Source organism: Macrobrachium rosenbergii, chromosome 17 (genome assembly GCF_040412425.1).
Source record: "Macrobrachium rosenbergii isolate ZJJX-2024 chromosome 17, ASM4041242v1, whole genome shotgun sequence".
Taxonomy (NCBI): Eukaryota; Metazoa; Arthropoda; class Malacostraca; order Decapoda; family Palaemonidae; genus Macrobrachium; species Macrobrachium rosenbergii.
The window spans coordinates 31380765-31395764 of NC_089757.1; the positions used below are offsets into that span (position 1 = coordinate 31380765).

General features: G+C 32.2%; 1 long non-coding RNA gene across 1 annotated transcript in view; it reads left to right on the forward strand.

Moving 5' to 3' along the window:
* Positions 1-15000, forward strand: part of LOC136847596 (uncharacterized) — an 811533-nt gene that overhangs the window by 298244 nt on the left and 498289 nt on the right. Inside the window, exon 2 of the long non-coding RNA XR_010855782.1 lies at positions 3575-3593. This is a non-coding gene — a long non-coding RNA (uncharacterized lncRNA). The remainder of the gene's footprint in view (positions 1-3574; positions 3594-15000) is intronic.

Here is a 15000-nt window from a genome sequence, read left to right on the forward strand (position 1 = left end):
TGTTTTTTCCTGTCATTGTAATAGAGAACACACTTATACTTATGGTTTCACTTAAAGTTAGTTATTTAACGTATAATGTGTGTGTGTGTGAGAGAGAAAGAGAGAGAGAGAGAGAGAGAGAGAGAGAACGCTAACCAGTAAGTATATGTCAGTAGAACGAACTAATAATAACTTATTAGCTGATACATGCTTAGTCGAAAATATGTTTCAAGTAAACAAATAAGAAGCACTGGGAGAGAGAGAGAGAGAGAGAGAGAGAGAGAGGTATTACGTAGAATCCAAAGGCAATAAAAACCCACAGATCTCACCCACTCAAACAGTATCTAATCCTTCCGTTGTAGCGGAGCATGAATTTTTTACCATTCTGCTACTTTCCGTTAACCAGCTCATCAACATCCCATCGCTCCATAATAGCTCTTCATCCAGCGTTTAAGGAATCCTCTCTCTCTCTCTCTCTCTCTCTCTCTCTCTCTCTCTCTCTCTCTCTCTCTCTCTCTCTCTCGACGGAGCAGCGTTATCGTGGGGAGCCGGAGCATTGCCTGGCGTAAGTCACCACTTGGAATGTTTACGAGGGCCCGGTCCGATTGTTAGTGCATTCTTGATGCTCCGTCACTTACCTGTTTATCGTCCCTTCCGAGGTGGTATCAGCTGCTTGAAGAGGAGGAGGAGATGGAGGAGGAGGAGGAGGAGGAGGAGGGGAGGAGGAGAAGAAGAAGAAGGAGGAGGAGGAGGACCTCCTGGCCCGGGCCTGGCAATCTCGCCGATTGCAAACTCACGGAGGAAACCTGGATGCTTATTCACCAATTGCTATTTTCTATTTTATTTTTATTGGTTTTTTTTTTTTTTTTTTTTTTACCTCGGAAAAGGTTTAAAGAGACATTCCTGGATTGTAATATGGCCATGCACATACATGTTCATTATGTGCTGGCATAATGTGATATGTATGTGAATGTTATGGGATCACGTGAACACAGGTGACATTCTTTTTGGAAGTAGTGGCCCAAGATATTACCTTCTGTTGCCCAGTAACAAGTATACAGGGGGTGAGGTTGCTAGCCACATATACCACCTGTTGTGGAAGTTCACAGGATATATATATGTAAAAATTTTTTTCGTGAGTTCTTATTATTATGCATGTACCAATTGCTGGATTACTAATTTTATTTTCTCGCTCTATATTCCGTTCCAAAATAATTATTACGTCATTTAAGGAAAACCAGATGTAGCCAAAAATAAAAAAAAACAGAAAAATCCAGTACCCCATGCTGTGTTCGTAAATTGGCTAACTGCTATCTCATGCTTGCAAGCACTTGCTTTCAGTGATAAACAATGCAATGCAACATCCTAAACCCAGACCAGCTAACCAGTCTTCAAGCATTAAAAAAAAAACTTGAATCAAATGCTTAGGAAAATCAGTCTTTAAGTAAAGATGGTGATGATTGGCTGCAGTAAAGGAATGGCTTTTGATAACGAGAAAGGGCAATGACTCAAGTCAATCAGAGTGAATCAGTCAATCAGAGTGAATCATTTCAATCAGAGTATTAAGAGTGAATCTGTCAGTCAGAGTGAATCTGTCAATCAGTCTGAATCAATCAATCAGAGTGAATCAGTCAGTCAGAGTGAAACTGTCAGTCAGGGTGAATCAGTCAGTTAGTCTGAATCAGTCAGAGTGAATCAGTCAGTCAGTCTGAATCAGTCAACCAGAGTGAATCAGTCTGTCAGCTTGAATCTGTCAGTCAGAGTGAATCAGTCAGTCAATCAGTCAGGTTAGGGACAATGATTTTCAGTCAGACTAGTTTTAAGGAGAAACGAGTTTGGAGCGACGCTGAAAATGTTGAAATTAGCAGCAGAAGTAGCAGTAATAGAACTAGTAGCAAAACTACTCCTAGCAGAAATGCTAGTAATAGTTGTAGTAGTATTTAGAAGCCAAAACGGAAAATGTAGGACAAGCACAGGGAGTAGGAGCAAGAGGAGGCCCCTCCCTAGGGGTGTGGGTGGGGGAATGGGCAAGGAAAGAGGAGCAGGAGGAAGGGGGAGGGGAGGGGAGGGGGTTAGGGAGGCGCGAAAGAGTGCCATAAAGCGGATTCTGGTTGCAGATTCAAAGTGAGGGCAATTACAAGAATTTTATGCCCGCCGTAAAATGGTTTATGTTGCCATGAAGTTGCACATTAAGAATGGCTGGAGGCTCATATAAACCATTGAGAACAAACAGTAGGTCTCGCTCGCTGATTTACGGGGTGCTTCCTAACGACTCTCTTCGGGTCGTTCGCGCTGTCGTCCGCCTCGTATTTTGTCACTTGTTAGATGGCCGCCGTTGGCCCATAATTGACTATTATCGGTCTATTACTAAGCATAACTTGCCGGGGGTTTGCGGTGGGCAAAAAGGAGTTGTTTTGGGTCGGCGGCGGCGGCAACGGCGGCGGTGTCTCGGTTATGGCCTCGTAAGTGGGCTGTTGGGAGGGTCAGGCAAGATACTCCGAGTCCATTCTCTTCCCATTGGATGAGCCTTTGGGGGTCATAAGGCTTAATTTAAGAGACTCGGCGAGAAGCTGAAGGGGTGCCCTAACTGCCGGGCCCGATGATCGCCGCTTATTGACGGGCGGCGAGATTTTGTCATTGCCCGTCTCGGCCCGCCTTGGTCCTCCTCCTTAAGGGCGTCCTCTCAATGACTCGGATGACGGTGCACCTCTATCGGGGGACAGGTGATGCTGATAAAGGAACGATGCTCTTGATAGAGCGATTCGGGCTCTATTTACAGGCCGTTACAGAGCCTCTTAACAAGTGTAGCCCGGAGATTTCGGGGGTTTTGTGCCCGTGCCCTGTTTAGATACCGAACCTTTTTAAAGAATGACTTGGCTTCCATCATTTGCAGTAAAGTCGATCTTCCCGGAGAGAGTTAAGGGGATTTATTGAGAACAACAGAGTATCAGTTTTTACCTTCGGAAGGTCGGGCCTTCAATTAGAGAGAGTTTTTTTTTTTTCGTCGAAGCATCTTGTGATCAAATGGGAAGTATTTGAAGATAGGAAAGAATATAGATTTATGTGGTCATCTTAGTCGAGTCTGGGGCATGATGGGAATGCCTTATGCTGTTTGGAATGGAAAGTAAAATATAAGTCCGTTATTGTTGTTTATGGTCTTATTGAAAGTGACAGTAGTAATACTAATAATAGGAAAAGAACACATTTTCGTAGGATTTTATATACTTCTATTACTGGGCGAGTTCCCTTAAAACTAAATATACCTTTGTTGACCTAGACAGCGAGTAATGTACATGGCTATTACTGAATTGTTTGAGGTCACAACTTTGGGTTATGGAGAAAAAATAAATGTAAGTGATCAGTTCTCCCTGAAAATGGATACAGTCATTTAATTCAAAAGTGGAATGCCTCGACCAAGTAACTGTTACTCAACAGAAGTGAAACCATTCATCATATATTCTCTCTGTCTGTCTGTCTCTCTCTCTCTCTCTCTCTCTCTCTCTCTCTCTGAATTTAGCAGTGTAGTTTTCACAGTTACTATAGCATAGATTACACAGTCTGAATATTTTTCTAAACGTTATTCTTCTCTTTTCAGGTGGTGGATGACAGCACAGGTAAGCGATACCAGAACCAGTTGAATTCAGTACTAGTAAAAGGGGAAATAACAATAGGGTTATGCTAATAATCTGTATATAGTATTAGCTGATGTGTATCCATACATTTATATATTTCTCCATGTAATGGACTTCATGTATAAATTTACCGTCGTTCAGCCCGGGGCTAGGGAGATATTCTTTGACAGTATGGGTTTACTAGCAGTGATACTAATGTGTTAAATCTTTTTTTCCCCTGTTCATATAAAGCTGTGTTACTGATAGAGGTGGGAATGCAAATTGCATTATTAAAACAATGACCAGTGCTAGTGTACCCATACCGTCAAAAATCATGGTAATGTAAGAGAGGATCGAGATGTTTCGTGATTGTCCATAGCTCAGGTAAAGGTAGAAAGTATATATGATAGGATCCTTGACTTGGTGTCCATTTCTTTTTATTAGAAAGTCTTGTATAGAAAGTGGCTGTGTGGGTGTGGTTCCTTACGTTTAAGAGCACTTGATTTTGAGCTTATTTTTGCTTAACTAGCATTTGCCATCTTTCAATGCATTTCTAATGTGACATCCTACAAAATCCTAAATGTTTAATGGCATACTTTCTCTCCTGGCCTCTGTATTCCCCGTCCAAAATTCCCGAAGGGGTTTTTATTGAGGGAAATTTAACTCCTACTTTATTCCCCATGAAATTTTTTACTTTCTCCCGATCTGCCTTTCCCTCTGTTTCCGTTCGTTCTCGACCCTTGAAAGTGGGGTTTTAACTTTTCATTTTGATTCCTAGTTGCCATTCCTGCTGACTGATTTTGATTCCTAGTTGCCATTCCTGCTGACTGACTGCTTTTTGATAGTGTACGTCCTCAGCCGATTTCTCTCTTGCTATAGAATCTGACTTATTTATTTTGACTGGTTAGATTTATGGCGTTATTTTTCTTATTAAAATCCGCATTGTGACTTTGTCTTGCTTTGTTTGTTTGTTTCTTTGTAAATTTTGTGTTTATATAACTTTCTCCTGCGTCGTTTGCTGTTTGTTTGTCTTTGTTGTTTCCATATAGATGTTTCCTGTGTGAAATGGAGGTTGTTTGCTTTGAAGCTTCCTTTATCCTATTTTATTTTATTCTTGCAAACATTGAAGCGTTCTCCCGCAGTCCATTTTTTAATCGTCATGTTTGTTTGTTTGTTTTTCTTCGTATCCAGTTTTTTTAATTGTCATGTTTTTTTTTCGTCATATCCATTTTTTATTGTCATGTTTGTTTGTTTTTCTTCATATCCAATTCTTTTAATTGTCATGTTTGTTTGGCTTTCCTGATGCTTTTTTCCTTGGGTTTCTGTTTGTCATTTTTCTTGAGTCTTTTGCAAAATTCTTAACATTTGTTTTATGTTGACTTCTTTTTAATTATTAGTAAATGTGATAGGCTATTGGGAACTTGATTTTAATGCTTGATGTTCATTAACTAAACGAGTTTTCTTTTTTATCCTTTTATTGAGATGATTTGGTGCTCTTGATATTAAATTTTCATTATTTTTATACAATGGTTCTGAACTGGGGGTTCCCGTACCACAAGGGGTCCGTGACTGTAGAGCAGGAGGTCCCCGAGAAGTTTTGGAAAATCACAAAAATAAAATTATAAATAAATAAATAATGACAAAACAACAACAAGAAGAACAATTGTGGTTCAGGGACCCCCAGTTGAGAACCATTGATTTAATGTTTATATATTTTATAATCAGAAGGTCCTAATTGCTACCGTCAGTATTGCGGTTGCAGCTCCTGTTATATTTTTAGGTTATTGATTTATTTATTTAATTTGTTTTTGTTTTATTATGTATATTTCTCGAAGTCTGGCGAATTGAGATCATGGATGTAGAATCAGAAAGCTTTCTAGCAATTTTCCTTTTTCCTTCGTTTTGTTTTGAATGCTGCTTTATAGTTGTACTATTTTATTACTTTACTTCATAATGGTTTACTGAAATATGAAGTTCTCTGTTATCATAATGTTTTAAGTTTTAAGTCTGTCAAAAACTGGTTAATTTTGCTTTAATTTTGGCATGAGCATAATTCATAGCCTGGAAACTTACTCCGTCTCGATCTGACGTCAGAAGTGTGGGTGTGAATTTTGTAGATGTTTTTTTTTAATTGTAATTTAGTATTATAACACAAAACCTTATTTTTATGTTTTTTGAGTAAGATTTCTGAATTTCCTCATATCTCAGTCGATCGTGTATTGAATTTCGAAATAAATAGTGGCTCGGCTTGATCATAAAAACTGGCCTCGTTTTAAGGAGGTTTACATGTTGTCAGGAGTTTGTGTGGATATAAATGCTCAATAAGTGTACTGTACTATCAAGTACTTTTACATCTTTGCTGTTTTTCCTGGCTTGTCTTTGATTATACATACACTATTGACACACACACACATATATACATATACATACATATATACACACACACATACATATATACATATATATATATATATATATATATATATATATATATATATATATACTGTCTGTATAGATATATATATATATATATATATATATATACTGTCTGTATAGTATATATAGTATGTGTGTGTCTATATATATATATATATATATATATATATATATATATATATATATATATATATATATATGTATTTATGTATGTATGTATGCATATATGTAAATATATACATATATAAAAAAGATTACTAGAGAGATAAATCTAGAGCTTATGTCGATGATCACGTCTCAGGTTTTTCTAATTTTAGAGCATGGTTTTTTCCTGAATTTCAAGCAGATGTTTTATTTTTCAACACAATAGCCATTTTAATCACAGAAATATTCATTGTTGATTGTTGTAAATTTTGTTGCTAATCCTTTTGTGGATATATTTGTATGCAGAAATATGAATACATCGGAAAGCAGAAATATGCATCACTGAATAAATCATTATTGCCTGACACATATCCTCGGTATATCATTCCGTTTCTGTAACATCTGAAAAGTTATGTAAATGACCGATTTTTATCATAAATACCGAAGACCATAATTTTTTATTCAACGGCTGGCTTCATCTTCTTCTTCTTTCCCTTCTTCTTCTTCTTCTTCTGGTTGCAGTTGTGTTGCATCCAACCTCTGGTACTCTTTACATTTATGGAGATCGATCTTGTGGGTGGGAGGCGAGGGGAAATGCACCGTAATATATATATATATATATATATATATATATATATATATATATATATATATATATATACTATATATATATATATATATATATATATATATATATATATATATATATATATATATATATATATATATGTATTTATTTATATATTCTCCAGAGAAGAGATGACTATCTATCTATCTATCTATATATATATATATATATATATATATATATATATATATATATATATATATATATATATATATATATAAGAGTATAGTTGTCTTCATTTTACGATCAAAATTTAGCATAACTCGTTCTGTCGTCTGTCCTGATGATAATAGACCCTTGAAAATCTCAAAAAAATTTCAAAAAAAAAAATCCACAAAAAAACCTTTTCCAGGACATTTATCTCATTGGCATTAAAACCAGTATCCATTAGCATAGATACTCGTTGGACTTGTTACATAGAGACTGGGAATCATTAACTTAAGCCCTTCCGCTTTCCTTAAAAAAATTAAAAGGAAATAACACTCAAGCAATTAAGTGATACAGTGTATAGCTGTCGATGTGCAAGTGTGGTTGTTTGATATATAAGAGATGTATATATATACATATATATATATATATATATATATATATATATATATATATATATATATATATGTATATGTATATATATATATATATATATATATATATATATATATATATATAATATATATATATATATATACATACATACATATAATATATATATATATATATAAATATATATATATATATATATATATATATTTTTGTCATGTGTATTTGTGTATTATATTACTTTATAGACACATACAGATATGTTTGGCTTTGTGTAAAAGTATCATATTCTTCTCGCTGATATTACATTACTTTTCGTTTAGTAAATATTTTGAGCCATATTATCTTTTGAAGTATCATCGACAATTAATGGCTGGTTGTGCATTTAAAATCTCCTTCTAATGGGGGTGAAAATTAAAACGGGAGAAATAATACAAATAAAAGAATTTCATTCTTATATTTTAATGTTTACATCACCAGTGCTTCATGGTATAAAAGTGGATATTAGTTTTATTATGAATATGATACCGCATTTACATATTCCGCATTCATTTGCCAAAAGTTACTTTCTCCTTCCAGCGACTGATTGCGTAGGATCTGCGAAAATAAAGCAAAAAAGATTTACATTTGATGTCCTTACTAAGTGAAATTGTAACGAGTAAGCCACATTCAACATTTAGCTGCTGAATCAATGAAAAACAAGCATTTCATATATATATATATATATATATATATATATAGATATATATATTATATATATATATATATGATATATAATATATATATATATATATATATATATATATATATATATATAATGTATATATATATTTATATATAAATATATATATGGAATAGGTTTGTGTTAAGAATATATATATAAATGGTGTTTATTATAATATGGCGTTTGTGTTTGTTATATAAAATTTTATAATTATTGATTTAAATATATTTTTCTTTCAGACAACCCATAATGGCAAATAATTTAAATACTGATGCAAGAAAATGTTATCTAATGTCCATACTTTATACCCTATATATAAAACTATAAATGTATGGATGTATAATGCATATTAACAGTTTGAATCACCCAAAGTAATAATCAACTCTCATTTTAGTTCAAACTAGTGTCACGGTTACGCAATAATCGACCAGTTGTCAGTGTGTTCTTTATAAAAGGGTAGGCAATACGCACGAAGACTTTTCTGAGGTGACGGCCAAGTCATTGTTATATAACGTTCCATGTTATATATATATAATATTTTCTTTGCTATGTAACGTTCATAAACATATATATATAAATATATGCACATATATCACATACATAAATATTTTCTTTGTTATATAATGTTCCATATTCTGCAATATATATATATTTTCTAATGATATATACAAAAATGAAACATTGAAGTAACACAATACTAAACAACTGAGGCCAAGTTTAAATAGGCAATTAACGGTGACGCCAAGTCATTGTTATATAACGTTCCATGTTTTCATAAGAAATACATAACGGCCTTACATATCCTTTATTTGTTATATAATGTTCCATGTTCTCATAAGAAACATTTTCTAATGAAGAACAAAAGCGAAATTACAGAAATACTAAACAGCTCAAGTTTAAAACCACATTCCTTGTAAACAACAAACACATTACGGCTTCTCTTTATTTGAGAAACCTATTCCCTCGTACATGGAAGAGGCGTTGCTGGTGTTACACTGTTACAAATATATATATATATATTTCTTCAACAATATTCCCGTTATGGTAAACTTTCGTTTAGGCTTTAATACAGGCACAAGCCAAGTAATGAAAGTGAACTTTCTCCTTACTTTCTCCGTGATACCCTTTCCCCCCCACCTTTTATCTCTTATTTATTTGGGATGGTTTTGGTCTGGAAGCTGTTTTATTTTATTCGTCGATTTAGCTCATTTTATTCTGGTATACAGTTTCTTGATTTATTTCCGGATTAATGCAGAGTTAGCATGTGGTTGCATATTGAGGTGAAGGTGCTTATTCCATGCATTTATTTTAGACGTTTGTTAGACCCATATGTATTGTAGTTATATATATGTATATATATTACATATATGTATATATATTGTAATTTAATTTTGGAGTAATGGAATAGAAGCACGGTTATAAATTAATGTAAACTATTAGATAATTTCCAAAAACACCCTTTTGTATATATGCGTTATATATATGTATACACACACATATATATGTGTGCATGCATGTGTGTGCGTGCTAACATCCTGCATGGAATTTCCGTTAAGAGAAGCTCGGAGTTCTGGATATGGTGAAATGTTGAAACAAAAATGTATACACCTTGATATATATGAATATGTATACATAATATATAATATATATGTATAATTATTTAATTATATATATATATATATATATATATATATATATATATATATATATATATATATATATATATGTGTGTGTGTGTGTGTGTGTATATATATAAAATAGTATGTGTATGAATTATTTCAACATTTAACCATATTCGGACCTCAAAGATTGTCTTGACGGAACTTCCATGCTGTGTGAGTGTGTATGTCTGTATAAGTGTGTGTACGTGTACGTGTACTTGTGTGTGTGTTTTTCACCCCAGGTCCCACCAGGGTTATTGACAGAGAGAGAGAGAGAGAGAGAGAGAGAAAGAGAGAGAGTCCATCCATGCTGTGAAAACAAACATGTTATACAGAACAGGGGACGTCTTTCCCAACTCCTTAGGAATTCGATAATGGACATCATCCTGGTCTTTGTTGTTTCTCGTTTAGTGTGAATCTTTGGTATTTTCCCTTCGCGCAGGCTTCTATTTTTTACATAGAGACGTCCTGAAGTAGGAGGAGGAGGAGGAGGTGGAGGTGATGTGGTGGCGTCCTTGTATTACCTTAGCTGTCCCCTTATTTTAGTGTTGTTTTTTTTTTTTATTTTCTCTTGTCCTCTTTCCTCTTTGTTTCTAATTTGTTTTGAGGGTTTATGGACTTGACTGCCTTGTTGGGCAAGGGGGGAAACCTTAAGACTTTCTTGAACTCTTAGGAAGGGACCTCATCATCATCATCGTCATTATAGTCATCATCATTACTATCATTATCGACATAATTATTTTTGGAGTTTTTTGGATTTGAATATCTGTACCAAAGATATGAAAAGTCTTTTAGCCTTTTTGTGGTTCTTGTTTTGTAAGGGACCTCACAATCATCATTATCATTCAAGTTCATCATTATCATCAAGTTCACCATTATCATCATCGTCATCATAATCAGTACAAGGGATAAGATGTGGTAAGTTTTTTTAACCCTTAGAAAATCAACCTCATCATCATCATCACCATCATCATTATCATCAGGTTTTCCATCATCATCATCATTTTTGGAGTCTTTTGCATTTGAATATCTGTAGTAAAGGTACGATGAAAAGCACAATCATTCTTACCGTCATCATAATCATTTTTGGAGTTTTTTTTTACATTTGAATATCTGTATTAAAGATAAGATGAGCTAAATTTTTCTTGAAACGCTTAGGAACGGACTTCATCATTTTCATCAAATTCACCATCATCATCATTTTTGGAGTTTTTGCCTTTTGAACATTTGTACCAAAGATAAGATTAGCCTTTTTTACCCTTTGGTTTTTAGTCTGTTTCTTAAGGGACTTCATCATCATCATCATCATCATCATCATAAAGTTCACTATCCTCACCATCATAATTTTTTGAGTATTTTGCATTTAAACATCTCTACCAAAGATATGAATACTATTACCTTATTTTGGTCTTAAATTTTTTACATAAAGGACTTCATCATCATCATAATCATCAATTTCACCACCAAGTTCACCATCATCATCATCATCATCATCATAAAGTTCATTATCCTCACCATCACAATTTTTTGAGTATTTTGTATTTAAACATCTCTACCAAAGATATGAATACTATTACCTTATTTTGGTCTTAAATTTTTTACATAAAGGACTTCATCAATATCATCATCATAATCATCAATTTCACCACCAAGTTCACCATCATCATCATCATCATCATCATCTTTGCAGTTTTTGTAACTAATTATTTTTGTACCAAAGGCAAAGTGAAACCTTTAACCTTTGTTGGTTTTAAAGTTTTTTGTCTGCCCTTTAAAATAATCTATTTTAAATTCTCGATCATTTTCCCTTATTTTTCTAATAATTTTGCCTGTTTTTGATGTACCTGTATTGATTTTATCTGTATTTTATTTAATTACCTGTTTACTGTCCATTATTTCTGTATGGTATTGCAACGTCATAATAATAATAATAATAATAATAATAATAATAATAATAATAATAATAATAATACTTTTTGTTAATTTTCCTAGCGTCGGCTTATATAACCTAATGAAGTCTGTTTACGAAAAATCCTTTTTTTCAGTTATTATTATTATTATTATTATTATTATTATTATTATTATTATTATTATTATTATTATTATTATTATTATTATGACAATGAAAATTGATATCCAATTACTATTACTGAGGAAGTATCGTATGTTAATTGAGCAGAATAAAACGCAAAAAGTTACTAAATGGCATATTCAAGGGAGTGGACATCATAAAGACCTTTCGTCTCATGAAGCCACTAATGATTTGAGACAATTAAAACCGCTGTTTATTAACTCAGTTTTTTTATCAGTTAGTACCTTGTAAATTGTTTAATTTCAGCTAAGTGCCTTTTGCGGTATTTTTGTTTTTAACAAATACTACTACTACTACTACTACTACTACTACTACTACTACTACTACTAATAATAATAATAATAATAATAATAATAATAATAATAATAACAATAATAATAATAAATCAACAGTATACTTATACCCGCTAATAATAATAATAATAATAATAATAATAATAATAATAAATAAACAGTAGATTTATACCCGCAAAAGTGTTTAAAAAGAAGCGGGCAATTTTATAATAATAATAATAATAATAATAATAATAATAATATTATTATTATTATTATTATTATTATTATTATTATTATTATTATTATTATTAATACTGAATAAAAACAACCGCAGTATTAAATGTTGATGAATATAAGAATATAATAGATGGTAGTAAAGGAGAAATTGTATAATAATAATAATAATAATAATAATAATAATAATAATAATAATAATAATAATAATAATAATAATAATAATTTTGAATAAAAACAACGGCAGTAAAAATTATTATAAAAATAAAAAAGATGATAGCGAAGGGGAGGGGCATTTTATAATAATAATGATATTATTATCATTATTATTATTATTATTAGTAGTAGTATTATCAATACTGAATAAAAACAACCGCAGTATTAAATGCTGATGAAAATAACAATAAAATAGATGGTAGGAAAGGGGAATTCTATAATAATAATAATAATAATAATAATAATAATAATAATAATAATAATAATAATGAATAAAAGCAACAGCAGTAAACGTAATGGTGAAAATCACAAAAAAGGATGGTTGTAAAGGGGAGGGACATTTTATAATAATAATAATAATAATAATAATAATAATAATAATAATAATAATAATAATAATAGTATACATTGGATAAAAGCAACAGCAGGAAGAATGATAATGAAAATAACAAAAAATAAAAAAAAGGATGGTAATAAACACATGTTTAAATAACTCAGCTGTTACTGATTCTAACAGTGTCACGTTACAGCGCTAGATGATGATGTTATTAACTAAGTAACAATATCCCTCGCGGCGTTGATGACGCTGACGTTGTCAGCTGACAATATGGTCAAAATGCTCGTTGTTGTCATTGATTTTCTGTATTTTAATAAACTGTTCAGGGACTGAATCGCTTTTTCTGTAGCTTACATTATTTTTCCCTCAGTCTGTTTTGTATTTTTGTTGAGGCTTTATGACATGTAATCAGTAAATATGCTAACTTTAAAGTGTATGTTTTATGCCCGAAAATATTTTTCATTGTTATTTTTGTATTCTTAATTTCTTATTTTCCTCATTCTGCATGGCTAGCTATAGATGTTACTTTTCAGGGATGCTTGAACATTTTGTCAACTGTTATATTTGTGGTATTATTTTTTTCTCAATATATATAGCCATCAGTAGGTAGTATTTTTAAGGAACAGAAGGAAAGCACAGTATATTTGCCAATTTTATTAGTTTCCATGTATAGGACTTACTTCTGAATAATTCCTATGCCACACAATTTTTTATTCAGTAACTGTACTTGAAATATTTTCTTCAGCAAATGAAGGTTTCCAAATTAATCTATAATAAACTATGCTTTGAGGCCCTTCTGGACCGTAAATTCTATAATTCTTTGTATTATACTTTTGAAGTATTTTTTCTTTAAAGCAAATTTTACGTTTATGAACGTATAATATCAGCTACAGGAATATTAAATCAGAATACTAACGTCACATAAATAATTTTCTCTCAATGTTATTTATATCGGAAATAATTTTTTCCACATATTGTGACATTGGTAAATTATTTCAACAGTAAAAAAAGGCAGTCTTTTGTTTTTCATCAGATAAAATTAATATATTGGCATTACTTAACATAGAATACAGTGGTTCTTAACCATTTTCAATGTATGAACCCCTTTCAAATCAGCATTCATTTCCCGCACCCCCTGAATTGCCGAAATAAAAAAAAAGTTAAAATACAAAGTTGATACGATGTGTATTAATAACAAAACCACATTTTTAAAATCTTCGTTCACATTATTATGTATTTTTTTTTTTTCTTCCAGAAAAAAATAGCATGCGTACATTAAAATATATTTTGCTTTAATTGTTCATAGGCATCCTCGCACCCCTTAGGAACCAGCTTCGCACCCCTGGTTAAGAACAATTGACATAGAATACCATTCGAAGGTAAATAAAAAAAAAAAAACGTTTGATTTTTCCAAACTTTGACGCATGGTGCATATATACCTGCGGAATGAAACTAACACAAGGCAGTGACCGATAAATTTCCTAATTTATCGTTCAAGGATACAGTATTCAGATTGCTTTATTTTCAAGTCATTTAATTATGCATATTCCCTTAGGTGACAATTGAAGGCAATACTTCCCGTCTTTGTTTAGTGCGCACCAGTCATTTTGACAGTTAATAAATTACCATATCGCCGCCCCTTATCTATTTCACAGGCGCTAATGATTTGAAGTTGTCATTTCTGTTATATGCAAAAAAATATTAATTCCTTGTATAATGACGCAAAAATGCATATCTGTGACACCAGATGTCTCTCAGCGGATATATTTTACACCTTCAGCAATTTCAAAAGAATTTTATTTCTTCAAGTTTTCTGGACTCGTTCCGTGGATATTTATGTTCCGGTCACCTGAATAAAACACGATTTTATCGCAAGCGTTTCAAATTAAGAAAAGAATTTTGCACTCGTTTAACAATTACCCCAAGAAAAATTCACGCATTCACGTGACGACGGAATACAAGAGACAACAGGGAGAATTTATTGAGGAAATTGGGAATTCGGATCTCGTTAAATTGCCGGATTTATCAGTGATGTAATTTGATGGCTGAACTTGCCCAATGCCAAGGATATATTTTTGTATGTTAATGTTCATTTAACCATGGCGGTTTTTTTTTTATCATTTCTG